General features: G+C 42.2%; 1 long non-coding RNA gene across 1 annotated transcript in view; it reads right to left on the bottom strand.

Moving 5' to 3' along the window:
* LOC122189248 overlaps positions 1-11,988 on the bottom strand; it is a 52,043-nt gene extending 40,055 nt beyond the window's left edge. The window contains exons 1-2 of the long non-coding RNA XR_006181761.1: positions 11,895-11,988; positions 4,630-4,688 (exon numbers count right to left, since the gene is read on the bottom strand). This is a non-coding gene — a long non-coding RNA (uncharacterized LOC122189248). The remainder of the gene's footprint in view (positions 1-4,629; positions 4,689-11,894) is intronic.
* Positions 11,989-21,169: the final 9,181 nt, after the last annotated feature.

The following is a 21,169-nucleotide window of genomic DNA, read 5'->3' as shown; positions in this document are numbered from 1 at the left end:
TTTCTCTCTGCACCTCAAAGTCCAAGAGGTGTGTTGAGTCATGCCACCATTCCTCTGCTTTACTCACCCAACCTGACCATTCACATGGTGGCTGAAGTACAGGGCTGAGCTGCAAGAACATACATTGGAGGAAACTGAGTAGATACTTTGCACACCTTCATCTCTCCTCATTCATTTCTTCTCTCAAGTAAGTATAGCCCAGAAATAGTTGCTGCTCAAAAGGTGTGATGGAGCTTGGCCTTTTAATGCCATTAATGTGAGATGCGCCTAAATCAAGGATCTCGTCTCAGCACCATGCTAATTTTAACACATTATTCTCTTTAGGCCTTCAATCTCCTTCCCCACAGAAACTATAATTCATGGAAACGTGTAAGAGATGGACTTGAGGCAAAGAACAAGGACAGGACAAATCACGCTAATTTAATTTGCTTGCTTAATTACATTTCATATCTCATTCGTTTGAGATATACAGATGAGTAAAATTCATGTGGACACAGACATTGGAATGCCAAAAATAAAGTCATGAGCAGTTTCATCATTGAGTTGTGCAGAAAATGAAAGTGAGAAAAGGAGAGAGAGAATGTGTTAGTTAGCAGATGCAGTAAGGGGACAGGGAAAATACAGTTTGTTCCTTCTATAGTGACTCTGATCTCATCTTTCCTTTTTCTCCACTTCTCTGTAAATATTTAGATCTTCTTAATTCTACATTTTCCCATTCTCATCTTTGTTTTGCTGTACAAACCATTATTTTGCAGCAGCAAGTTCCCTGGGCCCACTGTGGTCCACTGAAATATTCTAGTAGATAGACAAAGGGAAATACAATGACTATGTGCTCTTCCAACTTCCAACTCAAATCAGTCAGAAATTGATCCTAAAGCAAGTAGGGCTGCTGGCTTTATCCTTCTGAAGTGATTAGCAAGAGCATCAAAGGAAAACAGAGATCTCTCAGTTCTGTGCCATCCAGAACTTCAGATCCTAATTTTATTGCTGTGTTGTATCTTGAGAGCAGCTGGGAAGAGTTGAGAATCTGGGCCTCTATCTTCACACATCCAAATCTGTCTTTAAATCTCACTTCTTCAGACAATCTCTCCTTACTATTTTTCAGCATCGACAAGTTACAGGTGCCTTCATCCTCTTCTCTGATGCCTACTTGTCATCTTTGGAGTTGTTGCTTTGGAAATGGACTAATTCCCATCTGCAGTGTCTCTGTTACATGCCAGCTACTCACAAGATATTATAACTGTCACTATTTGTCACTGTTATTAGCAATAAGCATGATGACAAAATTATGCTCTTTAAAATATCAGTCAGAGGCCAGATATAAAGCTTCACAGATATTGATTAGCACATTCATTCAGCTGAACTGTGAAGACTGACACTCCTGCAGAACCATGGAATTGTCACCAAAAGCGTCTCCAGTGCTCACGGCTGGTCAGGAAAGTTTGGGTAAAATATGTCATATCCCAGTTAGAATCATGGAATCATGAAGGTTAGAAAAGACTTCTAAGATCACCAAGTCCAATCCCAACCCTCCCACCATGCCCATTGACCACGTCCCTTGGTGCCACACCTCCATGGTCTGGAACACCTCCAGTGACAGTGACACCACCCCTCTGGGCAGCCTGTGCCACTGCATCTGAGAATAATTTTTTCCTAATATCCAACCTGAACCTCCCGTTGCTCAACTTGAGGCCATCGCCTCTTGTCCATTTCCCATCTCATTACAACATCCTTTCAGGAAGCTGTAGGGAATTGCCAATTTCTGTCTGTAAGAGAGAGTTTAGCTGCATAAGCATGAGCCATGAGATGCCAGTGGCTTTCAAGATCAGACCATAGGCTCTGGTTTTGTTATATTTGTGAGCACAGACATAAGCATTAGGTCTTTAAACATGTTTTTTTTTCTTCTCTGCATCTCAACCAATCCCACCTAATACTCATTTTTATCTGCACAGCATATGAGGATTGCTTTCAGCAACAGCTTGCAGGGTAACTACTTATACTTCATGCTGCAAAAATAAACACAATAAGAAAAAGTTGTATTTTACTGCTATATTTCTGATGCAGTGGAAATCAACAAATGAAAAATCTAACTTGCTGGAATCATCTCCAGTCAGTATTGCAAAGAGCACAGCTCTCAAAGAAGTGAGTGACACATTGCAAAGCATCATCATTGGCTTGCGCTGACACTGCTGGGTCCAGCCAGCACATTAACAGCCATCTGAGTAAGATGAGTGTCCAAAGCCTGGTGGGAGAGATTCGTCTGACCCATGTTAGCCCTGGCTGTGTGAATGTCTCCATCGGAGCTGAACAGCCTGACTCCTCCATATCCCTGCAGTGAAGCAGACACTTTTATTGTGCAGTTTGGCTCATCCTACAATGGACAGCCTTAGGGTTAAATAAATCACACCAATTTTTCTCCATTGATGATAGAGGAAGCCTTGGGTGACTAGTTCAGAGACCCCTACCCAGGGCAAGCTGCACCTCTCTGCTCTGCCTGATCCCCATCATAACAAAATCCTGTCCTTTGGTGAAATATAGCTGTGAGTTCTATGGCCATGGCCACATCCTCAGTGGTGGCCAATTTGGGGCACTAATGAAGAAGCACCAGAGATGCATCCTGTGCTGTTGACCTCTGCCCCTGTTCCAGCCAATTCCCTATTCCCGTGCCAGACAAACCCCTAAAAAACAAGGCCAGGGCTTTCTTGCACACTGTTAGCAGCATTTATCTTCAGGTAAGTTTGGATCAGGAAGTTATTTGGCATTTTCCCAGTAGATTCGTGAACACACGGAATTCATAGACGCATCGAATCAGCCATTTTCCTGTCCAGGTCTAGCACCATGAAATGCACTGAGCAGACTTTCAACATTACCCAAATGAAAATGGTTTCCTTGAAAAAAATCCTTAAAGCATGCTTTAAGCTGAATCATGTCCAAGCTGGACTATATAAATATCATTGTTATGCCTTGTTGCTATAAAACCAGTAAGTATTGGGAGCGTGCTCAATACCCAGGAGGTAGAGCTCATGCCAGGCAGCATAAGGCAGGCTGCCAGGCAGGAGGTAGACATGGCTATAGAAACAGTTTTTTCCAAATCTGCCCTTTGAGATTAGTGAACAAGCTTTCTGTGAGTGAAGGAGATTTCCCATGCATGTTACATGTCAAAGGTAGGCAAGTACAAAGGGTGGCTGAAAGCAGCACTGATCTCATAGTTCAGGTGTGGCACAGGTGAAAACTATGATCCTTGGGTGAAAACTTGGGAACAACCTTCACCTCTAATTATGTCTAAAACAGATTCAAACTTCTTCATCTCCTTAGGCCCTTTTATGGAAGCGTCTTGATTTCTGTGCAGAAATTAAAATGCTTCATAAATTGTTCAAAACTTTGTCATTCTTATCTGGAAATGCCTCACTATCTTCCAGAGCTGCATTTGTCTTATTCCACGCTCCTATTACAGTTGTCATGATTGTCATGACCTGCAGACCAGCTGGATTACATCCTGTGTGATCCTGTGTAGCTTTTGAAAACTTGTTTGTGGCGCACATGGACAACACACAGAGTTGGGCCATAGGAGGCAGTGGATGAAGTATGTATTTCCAGTTGAAAGATCAGCACAGCTCCCATCTTACTTGCTTTTCCAGGCTATCTTCAAACTCAGGCAGATCTTTCTGAACAGATTTGCCTCTTTTCTAGATTCAAGGATTATGAACATCACAGCAAGAAACACTTCTCATGTAAAGATATTAAAGACCTGGGAGACCTCTAAAATAGTCTTTTTTTCCGACCTCACACCTTGCACCCACCTGGACACACTGAAACGTTGTATCTCCAGACAGCTGGAGCCTTATACACATCACTTCGAATCACAGAATTATAGAATCATAAAGGTGGGAAAAGACCACTAAGATCATCTAGCCCAACCATCAACCCGTCCCACCATACCCACTAACTCACAGCCCTCAGTGCCACATCTCTTCAGTTCTTGAACACGTCTAGGAATGGTAACTCTACCGCCTTCCTGGACGGCCTGTTCCAATGTATCATAAGATTTTCTGAGAATAATTTTTTTCCTAATTTCCTGATTTTTTCACTTGGTGAAAGAGTAGTTAGAGCTGCTGCCTGCTGCCTGGAAAAAGCTCAAATTAAGGCATTGGAATCCTCAGCCCTATTTTTCAGGCCCTTAGAGAAAAAAAACATAGAGACTAGAAATGAACAGACCATACTTGCCAGTAAGCACTTAGGAACCATAATATTGTGTTCTGGCTGAATGGTAGAGCCAACCAAACTACATTTTCTGTATTTCCTTCCTATCTTGCATATTTCAGCCGTAGTAAAAAGTAAAAAAAGGGCATCAAAATACAGCCAAGTTGTAAAACCTGACCATCTGCAGGGCGGCTGGTGGAAAGCCATTTTTCTTTGCCTTGAGAGACATTTTTCCAAAGCTGTCAAACATCTATCAACAAAGACCACTGGAATATTTACTAGTCCAACATCTGTCAAGAAATTACTAGCTTGTTAAAGGTATATTGTTAGTTACTGGCATTAGACATCTATTAACATTAACTGAACTCCTCAGAATTATTTAGGTCTCAATGAAGCTAATGGGAGCTTTACCATTAACTGTTGGCTGACCTGATGGATTTGACTCTTGGCAGACAGAACAGCAGTGGGTTTTCGCTCAAGCCACGTACCTGTGAATGAAGACATATAGGGACATGATCTCAGGGAGGACACACATGAAGGAAAAGGAGTATTATTTCAGATAGCCCAACCACTTTGGGGTATTCATTTAAACATTATCACCTGGAGTATCTCTGCTAAAACTGGACATGCACAGTGGGACGCTGTTACGTCCCATGCAAGCAGATCAAAGTGAGAGACTGGAACCTCTGCCAGGACACAAAAGACACATCTACCATGAAAGATGTGATTGCACCTATCAAAGTTAGCTAGCTGGGGTGGTGGTTTAAGGCAGTAGCATTAAGAAAGTTTGGATTATAGGCTGATTTAGTTACTCTAGCTCAAGCTGAAAGATATAGTGAAAGGGAAGGTGCTATGTGGAGCTAATCTCCAAAGTTGCCTTTAATTCACTCTTGTTCCAACCTGGGTGACAAAGGTGTTTGCTTTCAAGTAAGGCTACCCATCCAGACATTCACATCAGCACCATGGTATCAGCAGTTAAACCCTTTGCAATGAGAGAAGGGTGGCTCTTATGCAGCTGAAATTCAGCCCCTCCCCCACTGCCCCTGACACTTATTAAAGACACATTTTCTAAGCCACATGTGTCTGTAAGGCACATGAAAGAACTAGTTGGTGTGTAATTAGCATTGCTGATATTTATACCATTAAGGATCCAGGGAGAAACAAGGGTACACCACATACTCTTTGATTGGAGATGATTATGTTTCTGCTGATGCCAATATTTCAGTGTAGTAATTTGCCCTCTCTGTTCTCCCCTTCCATGTAAGCCAGTTTTGCAGTCTTCAGGGACAGATTTGATTGTGCCTTTTAGTCAAGCTGAGAGGGTCTAACCTTGCTGTCACATGCAGCAGTAACAATAGGCTATCCAACAGAAAACCTTACTTTTCCATTAATACAGACTTCAGGGCCAATGCTAGGTTAAGAGTTAAACTTTTAGTTATCAGATCCCTTGTGTGATATAAACTATCATTATGAGATACATTTTCTTTCCATTATGCTGTAATAAAACCCTCCTCCTTATAATATAAATATATACATTTCCTCCGAGGCATCCTATTTGCTAAAGAACATCATGGAAATCTAATCTCCTTTTAATCAATAAAACACCAAATGATGTTTCTATTTAATGCAAACTTTGTTCCTTACCATGTAATGAACCTGTTTCTATTAAGAACACAGCCATTAATGGAATAAGTAATGCATTACTACTATTCCACTGCTACAGTCAGATTTCTCTTAGTATTTCCATTATAAACCCCTCTATTTAAGGATCTGCAATTTGCCGTGAGCTGATGTTTTGCCTATAAAATCCTTTTATACTGCTTGAGGACTCGGGGCTGGGGGCTTGGGTTGGGGAGAAGGTTATAGGTGTCATCATGCATAGGGGATCTCTTGCTCAGCCACATACTCACTCGATGACCCTGGCCAAGTCATTTAGCCTTTCAGAGCTTCAGTCAATCTAAATGGAAAATGGTCTGAAAATGAGAGAGGCCTCGGAGATGCGAGAGATCCAAGTTTAACTACATGTAAAAGGATGGCTCTAGGGACTGATAATGGACTGGTGAGATTTTTGCATTTGGGACATCAGTACAATTTATTGTAGGTCAGTAATGAAAAGAAAATGGAAGCATGGCATTTTGCCAAGAATAAGAACTATGGGTGAGTGCTCAAACCACTTGTGATGGGCGGCTGTGAGAAGAAATAAACAGCTGTAATTTGGGCTAGAAAATACTTATGACCCAATCTGTGCTTTTGGAAAACAGCTCTTTATTCCTATTTTTTTGTCAAGCTATCACTGGAGGAAGTTCAGGACCTTTTTCTTCATAAGATGCTCACCCAGAATATTTTATATCCATATTGGGTTGCAGTTCATTTCAGTCATACTGTTTCTATTATCTGATAAATGACAGGGCTTTCAAGGGAGAGAATAAGAAACATGTATTAGGAAACTCTGACACATGTAATCACTGGTGCAGAAGTTGAAGATAACTTGAGGATTAACAAACATTTCGATGAGCAGGCAGCAAAATAAAACAAGAGGCCAGACTATTCACAGCTGAATTTCATGTTCATATCTTCATGGATGCTGTTACGTCCCATGCAAGCAAATCAAAGTGAGAGACTGGAACCTCTGCCAGGACACAAAAGACACATCTACCATGAAAGATGTGATTGCACCTAGCAAAGTTAGCTAGCTGGGGTGGTGATTTAAGGCAGTAGTGTTAAGAAAGTTTGGATTATCGGCTGATTTAGTTACTCTAGCTCAAGCTGAAAGGAAAGACATAGTGAAAGGGAAGGTGCTATGTGGAGCTAATGGCCAAGTTGCCTTTAATTCACTCTTGCTCCAACCTGGGTGACAAGCTTCTTGCAAGGGAGTTGTGTGTGAAATGTTTTCAGTGCATGAGGAAACCCCGGTTGCAGGAGAACCAGGAAGGCCATCAGCTCCCCTTTCTTTTCTCCTTCATTCCTGTGTACTCAAACTGAATAAAAGTAAATCTGGACCTGGGAACACTTCAGCAGGTGACACCAAATCTCCAGACCCTCCTAGTTGGGTGGTATATGAGACTGGAGAATGCTCATCCAGCACCCCTGGAAAAGAAGGTCTTCAACCCTCAAGGCAAAGCAGTGAGGGTCAGTAAAAGGCCTTCTGTTATTAATCCAGTAACAACCAGAGGATATTTGCTAGGACTTACTGCCATCTTCAGTTTTCAGGCAAAGAAAAGTCATGGATGGCATGGCATCACTTCTTAGTCTGGTAATGGCACAAACCTCACAACTACTATGTCTGCTGCCTGCACATGTAAGTAGAGTTTCTTTCACTGTGTTCCAACATTTCCAAGTTTTGTTTCACAGGTGTGAGTGTACAAAATGCTTTTTAGGCATGGGAAGAGTTCTCACTCTTACCTGGCTACCTGACTCCAGTGCCATACCTATTCCCTGTCTCTAAGCAAGAAGAAAAATGAGAATCGTTGTCTTCTGCAACTGGAGGAGCACAAGGCATGAACACAATTTAAGGTCATTTGGGATCCCCATAGTGGAATCAAAGTTAGTTTTCCAAATTCCAACAGAAGACTTCAGTCATGGCTGGGTCAGGTGGGATATATGATATACAACAATCTTTAACAAAAAACAATGGCTGGGTTGTGTTTCCTGCATCTGAACCTCAAGGAAGGCAGGCTTGGCAAACGGACAAATCTATTGATGTAGTTCACCTGCCAGCAACAGCAGCACTGATGGAGAGGACAGAGCAGGAAATTGGCAGAGAGAGCCATCATGTCTGGAGGCTTTATCCTAGCACAGGTAACACATTCTTTATTTCACATTTATTTTCTTGCCGTGTTAAGGAAGGGGAAAATAGACACGCTTATTTCTCCTGCTCATTTTCCTGGACCATCTGGTGCTGCAGCAGAGATGACATATCACTGTGAACAAGGGGAAGATGTCACAGTTTTCACTAATAGCTGTGGGAGGAAAATAATTATTTTAAAAGTATGTGGGCTGTACAGACCGTACTTGTTAAGTCAAACTACCGGCAAACTTATTTCAGACATGAAATGTTTGATATTAAATAATCAGTAATGCTAGAGATCAGCAGTCCCAGCCATAAGGGCCAGGCTCACTTCTACACCTACCACGGCTGTAAGTCAGGTACCACTTCACCAAAGCTCATTCACATTCTTTGGCATTTACTGGATTCAATAAGAATGAGAAATTATAGACAAGCCTGTGCCACAGGTTGTTCGTACCATGTACATCAGTGATTGCAATCAGGTAGGGAAACAGGTCAGGATAAGAAGTAAAGCTGATAACATGACGTATCACCTTCCAAGCAATGAGAAGAATATATTGATTTTGTTCTGATCCTTTCTGTATTGTTTCTTTAAAGCCTTCAGGGCATCCATGTAAGTTTACAACTCTAGATAATTTCACAATAAATAATAATCAAACTTGGAAGCACTAAAGATGTGAAAAGAAATGAAGTGCTTGTCCTACATAGGGAAACTCAAGAAACATCATTCTGATGAACAGAAACGAGTGAAATTTGCAGTTGTTCAACAGCTTAAGGGGCCTCTTGGAAATGTCTTGAAAACTATCTGATTCTGCCCAGAAACCTGCGAGATGTGTGAAATAATAATTGAAAATAGAGCTTTATAGAAATCAGATGGAACGATTTGACTCATAAGTAGTCTTCTTTTTTGGAATGAAATGAACATTTCCTCTTCTTCCCCCCAAACAAATCTGTTGCACTGAAATGTTGGTATTTGAAAAATGTTGATAAACTCTAGTTACAATGAGAGCTAGTCAGAAAATGGAAACAGATTTGGTAAATAAGTATAAACAAAACAGCATGAATTTGATTCCTGGAATTTTGTAGAATTGCTTTGCTTGTTCTTTGCAAACAAGTAGAGCTACAACTTCAGGCATTCAAAAAATAAATGCAATGTTCAGAATGCTCCTAAATCTGTGCCAGGATAAAATAACAGAATTCATTATTCAATAGCTCACAGTTCAGCATAGTATTGTTTTCTTTTAAATGCATAGCAGCCAATCATAGAATCATTAAGGTTGGAAAAGACCTCTAAGATCATCTAGTCCAACCATCAGCCCATCCCACCATGCCACTGACCACATCTCTCAGTGCCACATCTCCACGTTTCCTGAACACCTCCAGGAACAAGGACTCCACCACCTCCCTGGGCAGCGTGCGCCACTGCATCACCACTCTTTCTGAGAAGAGCTGTTTCCTGATATCCAACCTGATGGAACCACCCAATGGAAGTAATAGATGGGCAGAGCAAACAGTTTTAAAATTAAACTCCTGTCCTGTAAATTGTTTTCTGGAAAACTTGCTGAACACAGGATGTTAAATATTCATAGAAAAATTCAAGTCATGTCTACTTGTAATTATGATGCTCAGCTACAAAAGCAAGAATGTGTTCAAAATGTCCATCTTTTATAGTAATGGATAAATATCAAACTCTACTGAACATCATCTCTTTGTGAAAGAAAGATCATCTCAGTGATGGTTTGGACCATCTAGCTCCCGTTGCATGAGAAAGATTTAAGTGTTGCCAATTCATAATTACTCATCAATACTAGTTGGAAGGAATGTTTGATAAAGAAATAGGAACCTAATTCAATAGGACATTGTTAGAAGCTCTAGAGGCAAGGTCACAAATAGGACCTCCAGAGGTTTTTGTTGGAAACACTGTAATTTGTTCTTTTGTGTAGAAGGGAGCTGCCATATCCAATTGGAAATAAAAAACATCTATTGCAAGCTTAATGCAATTTTATTGGAACTAAATTCAATCTCTTCATTTTTGATGCAGTAATGGGTCAGAACGCAGAACTCCGGAGCACAGCATCATACAAGTAACGTTCCTGCGGTCAGAGATGCCACCACCAGAATACACTCTATAAAGAAGCAAGCCTTGAAAATTTATTTAGAATATTTAAAAGAATGTCATTCTTCTCAGTTGCAAACAGACCCGCAAACATTCGCCAGCAAGCTGTTTTTCAGTCATCATTGCAATCCCAGGCTTCAAACAGAAAATCCATGCCCTAGATAAAGAAGATCACTTCTCTAATGTTATTTTTTCTCCTTCCTCAAATAGGTTATACAGTAAGCTCTCTGCTTCAGCTGATTAAAACACACCATGCATAAGGGAGTGGGAGACACACACATGGAGTCAGACCCTCAATTTATATAATCTCCGTTGACTTCAGTGGAGTGACACCGATTTATTGCAGGAAGGGTCTGCCTACAGACTCTTAAAGGATTGACTGGTAACATACAACAGAACATTTTTGGGGAACAAGGTATGCTTTTGTGAGAATGAGTCTTCCTATGTCTTGATTATGAGACAGAAACTTTGCCAACGCAGACAGGGGCAACACTGCAATATTTATGGTACCTGAAAGGAAATACTTTGTATCTAAGATGCTCAATAGTCTAATTTACATGTTTATTGCACAAAAGAGCAATTTATTTACAGGCAGAAAAGCACCTATACATTTTAAAGCAGTTTAAAGAAGGGGATGAATTTGAAGGAACAGAATAAAAAGACATTTTTCACCTGTTTGGGTCTGTGCTTCCCCTCCTCTTGGTCACTAGGAAGAAATACTGTGAAGTAGCACTTCGGATAGCAGAGATCACTCATAGCATTTCCATCCCCTTTCCACGCTGCTTTGGCAGCCTGGCTCGTGTCATAACTATCACAAGTTTATTTATAGTTTAGCAGTGTTATGAGAGGTCAAGCAAGGAAGGAGATGAAGTCCCTAGGGAGTCCAGGGAGGAATTTTGTTGTGCTGGATCTTTGGATTATTTTTTTTTAAATGTTTATCCTCAAAATAGCATGTTTTGGAATCTGTTCCTTCCTTTCATTTCTCTGTGTTCCTCCTCCATGGCTGTTTTGACAGTGATGCTCTTGAGTCCCAAAGGTACTCAGCAGCACTGGGGCAGGAGTGGGCATAGCTCAGGAAGCCCATGCTCTCCTGCCACCCCACACTGGCTTGGTCAAGAACTCTCTGAGCTGGAATGGGAAAGATTAAGGACTCCCATGAACAGATACAGGACAAGAAATTCCCAAATCACTGCTTGAGGGGTGTAGTCAGAGTGCTGCTTCTTCAGCAAGGCAGTAATGCAGTGATGACAGCTCTGAGCTGGTTAATAGATCACCTTCTGACTGAGATTGAATAGCTTCACTTGGTACATTCAGCTACAGACCAGGCCCTGTTTTCAATATCGTGCTGCCTATAACACTTGACAGGGTCAACAGAATGCTGTAGAGATCAAGAGAACAGATCAGCCTTCCAAAAATTCAATATTAATTATTGAATATTTACGTTTACCAGGGGGAAGGAATGATCAGAGTTTCTCTCCGAGGCTGTGTATATATCTTTGTATTGCAAGAACAACATAAGTCAGACCTTTGTATTTGTCATTTATGTGAGAGGAAAATTAACATCACAAGCATTATTAATAAGGCATGAGCGACAGAAAGGAGAGGAAGCAGAGCAGCTCACTCCCTGCAAGTTTCCCTCTATGTATGTTAAGTAGATTCATTGTGTACCGATTCCCCTTTTCCCTTTTCTATGGCAAATCTGAATTTTGATAGCATTCATACACCACTGATTGATACACCTGCCCCTTCAGCCATCAAATTATGGCCCCTTACAAATATGAACAAACTCACCCTTGCATCAAGCCTTGTATCAACAGCACCAAGTGCCCGATCCATTCTTTGGGAGGTCCACAGTGTGGATGAAGGCACAGGTTAAAACAATATGTCAGACCTAAAATAGGAGTTAAAGGATCAGTACAAAATTGTGCAGAAGTAGGTTATGTGGAGAAGACATATCGATCACATCGGTCCTCCTGGCCTTCAGAATCCATTTAATAAAAGTTAACTCCAGTAGGCTCTAGGCCCTACAGCCATACGTCTCAGCCTGTTTCATAATGGAAATTACTGTCCCCCAGCCCTACAGGTAAGGAAAGTGAAGAACTGAGAAAGCAGGGCCCCAGCCTGAGGAATACTCAGCTGTTTGACTTTAGCAGGGTTTTGCCTAACACTGCAAGTCTGTCAGATGTGTTGGCTCAAGAACTTAATCCTTGGATTTACAGCTCCTTTGCTGAGTAGTGAGGCAGATGGAGGTGGAGGGGAGATGACGGTGGTGAGCAGCATTCCCCGTTTTGAGGTGATTGATGGGTGGATGCACAAACCCTAAAGTCTGCAGACAAACCCAAACCCAGGTAGCTGAGTGCTGACCTCCCAAGTCTGTCCCTGTCCTCCCAGCTGAAGAACCACGAGGAACATTGGCATGGACACCCTGGGTGGAAACTGTAGAAACATAGAATCATACAATCGTTTCTGTTGGACCGGACTCTTTAAGATCATCTAGACCAACTCCCCTGCAATGAACAGCACGCATTCCCCAGACAGAAGGGAAAACCTATAAGTGGCTGCTTGGGGACAGTCCTCAGGCTGGTGTCACCCTTTTTAGCACTCAAAAATATAAAACTTGCTATTGAAAAACATGCATTTGGCAGAAGCATTGCTGTTGGTGAGGTGTGAAGGCTGGTGAGGTGGTGGTTTCCTTAAAATGGGCCACCGAAATTATGTTCATTCAGCTGCTAGAATCTCCTATGTGCTGTATTGTTTTGTTTTGTTTCAAAACACCATTTTGCTCTGCCTTCTTTCCACTCCTTACAAACAGTCTGTGCCAGGGTGGTTAACACCTAAACAACTTTTTGGCTTCTGACACCTACTACACACACCCTTTGGACCCCCAGACCTCCTTGTGTCTACTGGGTCAGTGTATCTCCAGATGTAAGGATAAAATGGCAGCAGCTGCTGATCTTCAGCTCTTGCTTTTCACACTATTTACTACGCAATATTGGTGTATTAAAATATTGCACCTAATCATAATTAACAATGATACTTAGCAACGTCTATACGGCTCTTCACACTTTTGAAGTGCTGTGCAAACACTCATTAATTAATCTTTGCTTTGGGGATGCTGTACACCAGCCTCTTACACAGTGCACCAAAAGCCGCTCCCCAGGCATGGAGCCACTCTTAGTGGGATGGGCTGAGGGCTGCCCATGGAGATGGAAACTGCTCCCCCAGGAAAAATTCAGCTCTGTACATCCAGAAGGTACTCAAAGCTGTTCCCAGGGGAGATATAATAGCAAAACCTTGCAGGAATAGACGATACAGACTGGAGAAGGAGAAATGATAGGGATGCCCTTGGTCCCCAATACTTGTGCTGGTCCAGCTTGGCAGCCATCTAATGATGGTTGGTGCCACCTAATAATGGTTGGTGCCTTTCTTGGGTCAGCCCAAATCCCACGTGCTCATGACCTGCATTCCTCACAGCTTGCCTGAGGATGGGAGTGAGGAAGGATGGAAAGGTGGTGGTGGAGACAACTGGTGGACCTGGTGACATCCATAGGACCCACTTCAGGAGCGCAGCACAGCACTGACCCACAGCTTCCCTACGTTCAAACTTGCGCCCTGGTGGGAGTTTCTCTCTGGTTTGTATTTTGGAGGTGAATGGAGGTAGGATTTTGAGTCTCATTCAGCAGTGTGTGTATCTCTGCCTGGAAGAAATGCATCTTTTCTCAGCTTTTCACTGTCTTGCTCTGAAATCTCCACTCCCATCCCTCTGCAGAGCTCAGTAACAGCTTGCTTCATCTTCCTACTGTCAGCACTCTGCTTCGACCCTTTAATCAGGGGACTTGGCTTTTATCTGGAAGACATATGCCTTAGGTGTCTTGTATAAGGTGCCACACAAAGCAAATTCAGCCAGGCCTGCCAATAACACATCATCTAACCAGATGGGGATAAACAGACTTGAATTCATTTACTCCGTTTTCTCCGCTCAGTATTAGCAAGCACCAGAGAAAAGGCTGTTACAGGCTCTGTGTAACATCTCTGGGTACTGGGATTTTGTTCTTTGCATTTGAGGAGAGCTCAGGTCAGACTCATAGCTTCTCTCTAACAGACACGGTTGGCATTAATAAAGCGAGACGCTTTTTGCTACTTCATCCCTATGACATTGTAGGTACCAAAAATGAATGGTGTCAAGGAGGGTTTTTTTTTTTATTTTCAGAAAAATCTCAGATGTGTTTTTTTTTTTTTTTTTTTTTTTGTGCAATTCAGATAAAACAAGACCCCCTAGGTGAAGATAAATGGCTCATGTTGAATCTTCAATGGAGAAGTGACCAAGCTCATTTTTTTTTTTCCTTTGGTGACCTCAGCAAGATTGATATCTAGATCTCATCAGCTGAAGTGAAAGAGTTATTATTACAGAGCCTGGAGCAGAGCTGACATATCTGCAATGAATGAAGCAGTTTCTGGCTTAGGGAATTCAAATAACCAGGCCAGGGACACACTGTATATGGAAAGAGCAGAGATACCAGCATTCAGACCCACGACACAGGTCTCAGTCAAAAGATCAGAGAAACACATCTGAGGAGAACAGATTTTTTTCCAAAAGCGTTAATTGGAATTTTTGGTATTGTCATCATTCTCTCTCTTTTCTTTCAGTACTTTTTAAAGCCACTAATATTCTCTAGGTTTCCTCCAGCAAAATTAACCATTTTTCTCCATGGGAAATTTAAAGAGAATATTCTTAAAACATTCTTGCAAAGATTGATCACGCTCAGAAAAGACAAAGATGGAGATAGTTGCTTGAGTGCTAGAGGAGGTATGTCCCACTGAACAAGGCCAACTTATTCCCTGGGTTATGCTCTCTGCCTTGGGCACACTAGGTATACAACTGTAAGACATGGCCATGGAGGCACGCTGCTACAATTATAAGACATGGGCATGCTCTGAAAATCCCCAATAGGAGCATCCCTGAGGCATGGGTGGCAAGGCTTTGTCTTCATTATTGGGAACAGGTGATCCAGAAAGTGGCATCCACCCCCACATTGTCCTGGAATTTGCACAAAGGACAATCATGAGAAGCTTGTATTTTAAATAAAGCGAAGAGTGTGCCCATTTGCTGATTGGGATTACAGGCACACACAGATTAAGACCCTGATCAGACACCCACTGAAGTGAACGAGGGGAAAAAAATTGCTACCAGCATCAGCGAGCATATGGCACTCCCAGATTCAAGGTCAGATGGATAACATGCGACATGGCTGATATCTCACACCCCAGGTGAATGCATTAACCCTGCTTGGAAATAGTCACATTTGCTCACGTACATTAGCCTGAATTTAGGAAGAAGCAGGTCTGTGATCACACTGCCTGTCAGCTTCAACACAAATTGACGGAGTGAAAGAGATCTCAAAGACCGTGAAACTTGAGGAGCTTAATTAAAATCAACATCTGGGCAAATTAAAGGCGAGAGACTGAAATGAGTGCCTCTGCAGATAAAGATGCAGGCAGCACCTTGCTGCTGAACATCTGCCTCTGCCCCCTGGGGCTCTGCAAGGACCAGGATATCCAGCAGGGACAGCAACATCCACATCCTTCATCCCTGTTCACAAAGCTGCTGTTTCCCAGATGAGCAAATAAATGCATTTGTGTATGAAGAACTGGGATCCTGTTTAAGGACATACATACGTATGTTGGGAAAATGATGTGTAAAAATGAAATTGAATCCCCCCTCCCCCCCCAAAAAAAAGAAAATAGCCAAATAGGGCACTCTTCTCCTTTACAGACTTCTTGTTTTTCATTTTGTTATTGTGCACGCAGGGCTCCCAGTTCAATCAGACTGTCCACAATGGTCTTTTTTGAGATGTACCACCGCATAGCTCAGCCCTGGGCCTCCTTAATCTGATACAGCAGGGTGGTGAAAATAGGCAAGGACAGATGTTCAAATGCTTCTGCTTTGGCAACAAGGGGAGCAAATGTAGTGAAGAGGTCAAGGGCCAGGAGAAGAGAAACGGAAGAAAGGCCACAGCTTTCAGTAAAGAAAAGTACCACAGCTCAGAAACTGCATGGAAGCAAAATAATGAAGTCAAGGACCTCACATGCTTCTGCTGCAGCTGGAAAACACTTAAGCCTGAAAGTCGGATTTAGATCTGTCACAATAACACTATGCATTTCAGATTGATTGAATTATAACTCACAGGTGCTCCCCGCTCTGTGCATTTCATCTTTCTTCCCTCCACAACAGGCTTTAAACTCCTGCTCACAGACAGATGAAAAAGATTGCTTCCTTGCATTCTCCTTAACACCGCTAGGTCTCCATTGCGTTCATAAACAACTATTTTAGCGTGTAGCGCTCTGCAGAGGAAATCCAACCACCGTCAGTGCTGGCTGTTTTGATGGACTGAGTAAACATGATATTTTGGTGACAGATAATTTTCATACTCAGCTGATTAATTCCAGAACACAGGAACAATGGGCTTTTTCAGCTGCTGAATAATGCATGTATGGCATTGCAACTGGTAAGCAGCAGGGTTCCCGGTTAGCGATAGAAATTCACACACCCATGCTATTTTAATAAGCTATCACTGGTAAAGAAGTCTATTTACGTTATTCATCTCCAACATTTGCACAAACATGTCAACTGGGGAAGTGTGTGGGGGGAGGTAGGAGGGAAAAATGAGGTCATATTCATATACACTTTCTTAGATGTTTGATTTATGTAAGACTTAAAATTAAGCAAAAAGCTTGCTTCCACAGGAAAGAAATCATCATAACCAACACCTGGAACTTGGAATATATGAACACAATGAAAATGGACAGTAGCAGAGAAAAACAACAGGACAAGAGCACTCATAGGAAGCTAGGCTCCTATAGAGTTTGAGGAGCCAAAGCCATTCCGGGTTTCAGTCACTTAGCTTGTTGCTGGCTCTGGTTCCTATTAACCCTTATTTAGGCTCAGTGGAGATCTTATCATTCTCTACAACTTCCAGAAAGGAGCTTGTGGTGAGGTGGGGTTCAACCTCTGCTCCCTGGTAATAGTAACAGTATGAGAGGTAATGGCTCCAGGTTGCATCAGGGGAGGTTCAGGCTGGATATTAGGAAAAAATTATGCTCAGAAAGAGTGTTAACGCAGTGGCACAGGCTGCCCAGGGATGTGGTGGAATCACCATCCCTAGAGGAGTTCCAGAACTGTGGAGATGCGGCCAGTGGGTATGGTGGGAACGGGCTAATGGTTGGACTAGATGGTCTTAGTGGTCTTTTCAAACCTTAATGATTCTATGAACTCATTCTCAACCCTTTGGAACCATTTGAACAGTGTCTTTCCTTATCACTGTCTCCCATGAACAAACCATGAGCTCCCAGAGGAACCAGAATTCACAGCTCCACTTTTGCATTGTATTTGAATTTGGGTTGAGGGTCACCAGGATGGAGCTCAGGGCCACTCCTTGGGTTGTGAATGCATAGACATCGAAAGGAAGGAATACACTCTTGACTATGGGATCGAGCAACAGACTCACTCTTAAGCTTTGCTGCGCTTTGAGATAGATGATTCTTTACCTGTCACTAGAGACCTACTCAATGCTGAACATCTGTAGAAGTCTACTTTTCCAGACTCTAATTAATATTGATCAAAGGAGCGATTCATTTGCAAAGGTAGAAGCATCCAGTATTGTTAGAGGCTCTGGGGTATCCTGCAAGGTTTCCAGCTGATACTCCAGAGGGGTGCAGGTTTCCCATAGGGTAGTGTTTGCCAGTCCCAAGGGGTATCTTGGATACTCAAGGGTATTAAAGACGACACCAGATGCCTATGTTTAGACAGCTACACCACACCCTTGACCTCATTGACTATAATGGGAGCTTGGACAGCTGGACATCTAAATTTGTGTGCCTTAGTCTGCAAGCTGAATACTTCCCCCAAAAACGTCAGTCTCCACATTTTTGCTGTAACGGGTCACTATAAGCCAGATTTTCAAGAAAGCAGCTCCTATTTTGGCATCTGCACAACTGCCAAACTTTCAAGTGTGATCAAAGGTGAGGCTGAGTCCCTCTGAAGAGGAGGAGGCTTGAGCAGGTCAGGTTGATCTACTACACTATAGAACCATAGAATTAAGGCAGGAAAAGACCACTAAGATCACCTACCTGGCACCACTCCCACTAAGCCATGCCCCCCAGTGCCACCATCTCCTCATGTTCCAGCTTCTCAGTTCAAAAAATGAAAGTAAAAGGGAGTCAGAAGACATATTTACAAACCTGAAAATCCTAAACACAGGAATTCAATGTGTGTGCAAAGGACCTCTGCACGTGCAGCAGAGGAGACACAACCACAAACGGTTCCACGTCCCTCCAGGCAATAGCACTGATAGAGATGTGCTAATTGTTCCTTTTCTGTGTCTTTGTGTCTTTTACTCATATCTTTATGACATAAAATTATTTTGAAGTGAAAAACAGACTGGTCTGCCCTAACCAGTTAATCTCATACACAGCTTCTGCTTTCTTTTATTTTTCCAGTTGGGATCTAGTTGCTGGTGCAGTTTTATCCCTTATGATCTCACGCTCAACTTTTCATCCGTGTGGTAAGTTTTGCAGTCAGAATACTCCCTATCCCAAATTTCCTCCTCCTTAGCTGCTTGGGAGGTTTCCCTCACCCTTTTCAGAGCACTTCTAAGAAATGATGGGAACAGATTTTCCTCTCTTTCAGAGAGCAGTATTGTTTCCCAAAAGAGCTTAAAAATGGTATATACATATTTTTCAGGACACGACTATTACACATCCATCCAATGACTTATATCATTATGCTAGAAGCTTTGAGCTTTATTTTCTTCTTTTTCTCTCTCTCTTTTTTTTTTTTTTGGCTTTGTAAATAGAAAAATATCCCCAAATCTTTGCTGTGGGACACCCTGGTGTGTATTAAGGTACGTGGGGGTGCCCAGCTATGGGAGGAAGGAGGTGGAGCCCCAACATCACATTGTGTAATGTATTATTTCAGCCTCTCTGGAGGCTAGTAATTGCACGTGTCTGAAGAACTTTAAGGTAACCCGCGTCCAGGGTAATGGCTGCATAAGGAGACCAACTGGCAGAACACATTGAACCAATTTTCTTCCAACCTCCCCTAAGTTTTTCTTTAAAAGCCTTTCCCCTCAGTCTGGAGAGAAGCATGAGGAATTTGCCTGAGCTTTTCTGGGAAACCAGGGGAGGAGGAGGAGAAGCTGTGATGGTTACAAACCTCTTTTCCCCGTTGTGGTTGTCTTTTTTCCCTCAGCCCAATTGTAATTAAACTTACTGTTGCACCCACTGTGCTAGACACTAATGGGAAACTGCAAATAGACATTCTTACACTTCAGGGACTATATGCCAAAAAGATAAGAGCAGAGAGTATTATTCTCCTGTTTGTGCAACTGTGGTAGGCAATAGGGATTTATAAAAAGTTATTTGCCAACACTTTCAGCCAGCTTTTTAGTGTCTGTGGGAAGCAGGGCGTTTACCCCTCTCAAACAAAGTCGTAAAGGAGCTGATTTTGTCAGGACTCATTCTGGTTGTTTGCTGTGAGACACCACAGATGTGTTGTTTTCTGCACTTTGGTTTCTAATACTCAAACCTAAGTCAACCTGGCTCAACTTTTCTGACTGTTGAGTACCCACACAGTCTATAATGTAATTCCCCCCATAGTGCCTCACAGAACACTGCTCTGCAGTGCTGTGAAGGAGCAAAGGGAGGTGAAGGAGAACAGAAAAGAAAGTTATTTTGAGCACAAAGCCTCTAGGCAGATGTAGCTTGTGGAACTATCACATTCGGCCCGAGTTACTGGAGCAAATCAATACTAATTATTTTAAGGCTGTGGCCTTATGCTGGGGCTGCTCAGAGTACTCACAGTGATTTTATTCTTTTTTTGCTTCTTTTGTAAATTGGCAGTATGAGCCACTATCGCAGCGTGCAGAGCAGGGATGCTGCAAGGCAAGGAGATGTCCAACCCACTGCTCTCAAGCAAGCATAGCCAGCTTGCTGGTGCTGATGGAAAATGGATTTTCTGTTGTGAGAGAATCCCCCAAATTCCCCTTCCTCATGGGCAGGACTATGTTTTGGCTCCTTTGGAAGAAAAGGAGAAAACAAACACAGCTGTTTGTGGTATTTCCACTTACACTTAAGATTGAGTTTAAAACAATGAGTTTCCTTAAGCTCTCACCCCAGAGGTTGCCCATAATAAATCTGATAGCTCTCTTGTGATGAAGGCTGATGCTTCAGACCCCAGTACTGTCCAACACAGCATCCACGAGGTTTGCTACTCACCCATACTTGGCCAGAGAACACCACAAAACTAGTCCACAATGTCTATCCCCCTGTATTTTTCCTAACTTCCAAGAGCTTCTGTATCCCTTCTGCTGTCTGAGATCTTCAAGCAAGAGAAGCTCAGAAAAGCAAGTGCTTTGCAAGTCAGTTCCTGTAAGGGCTCTTCCTTATACAATACAAGGGAATGCAGGCTGCAATCCCGGCACCCCACTTAGGAAATCACAAGTATAGTGTAGCTGGCTTTGATGCATGACATAGGTCTGGGAAGGGCAAGGGTAACCAGTAGGTCAACCATAAAAATCAGTGCAATGATATCCAGCTACCATTTAGTTTCTCCATTTTGCAGGAGGAGTTATAATGCTTTTCTCTTACAAAGACTCTTCCCAGCATTGATTTTATTTTTCTTGATTTAGTGGATGGAACAGGAAACATAAAATATTATTTCATTTCATTCAAAATGAAATATTTCTTTCATTGTCTGTTCTGGTTGTTTTTTATTCTATTTTATTTTTATGGGCTTTTTTTAAAAAAAAAGTTACTTCCCCATACAAAATTCTGATTCAAAATGTAAAGTCTTAGTTTTTCAAAGAGCAAGATGCAAGACTGCAGCCTTTCCAAATGCATTTTTCTTTCATACTTCGGGGTTGGAAAACCTTGAAAATACGGCATGATTTCACCAAGTCTCAGGTTAACCAAAAACGACTTGTTTATGGCAAGTGAACTACTGTCTGAGAGCTTGCTTCACTGAGCTCCGTTCTCTACCAACCCTTTTTGTCTTTTTAGATTTGAAATTC

This window comes from Lagopus leucura, unplaced genomic scaffold (genome assembly GCF_019238085.1).
Source record: "Lagopus leucura isolate 7727_CA_CO unplaced genomic scaffold, USGS_WTPT01 Super-Scaffold_100157, whole genome shotgun sequence".
Lineage (NCBI taxonomy): Eukaryota > Metazoa > Chordata > Aves > Galliformes > Phasianidae > Lagopus > Lagopus leucura.
This window is presented reverse-complemented; position numbering and strand designations above follow the sequence as displayed.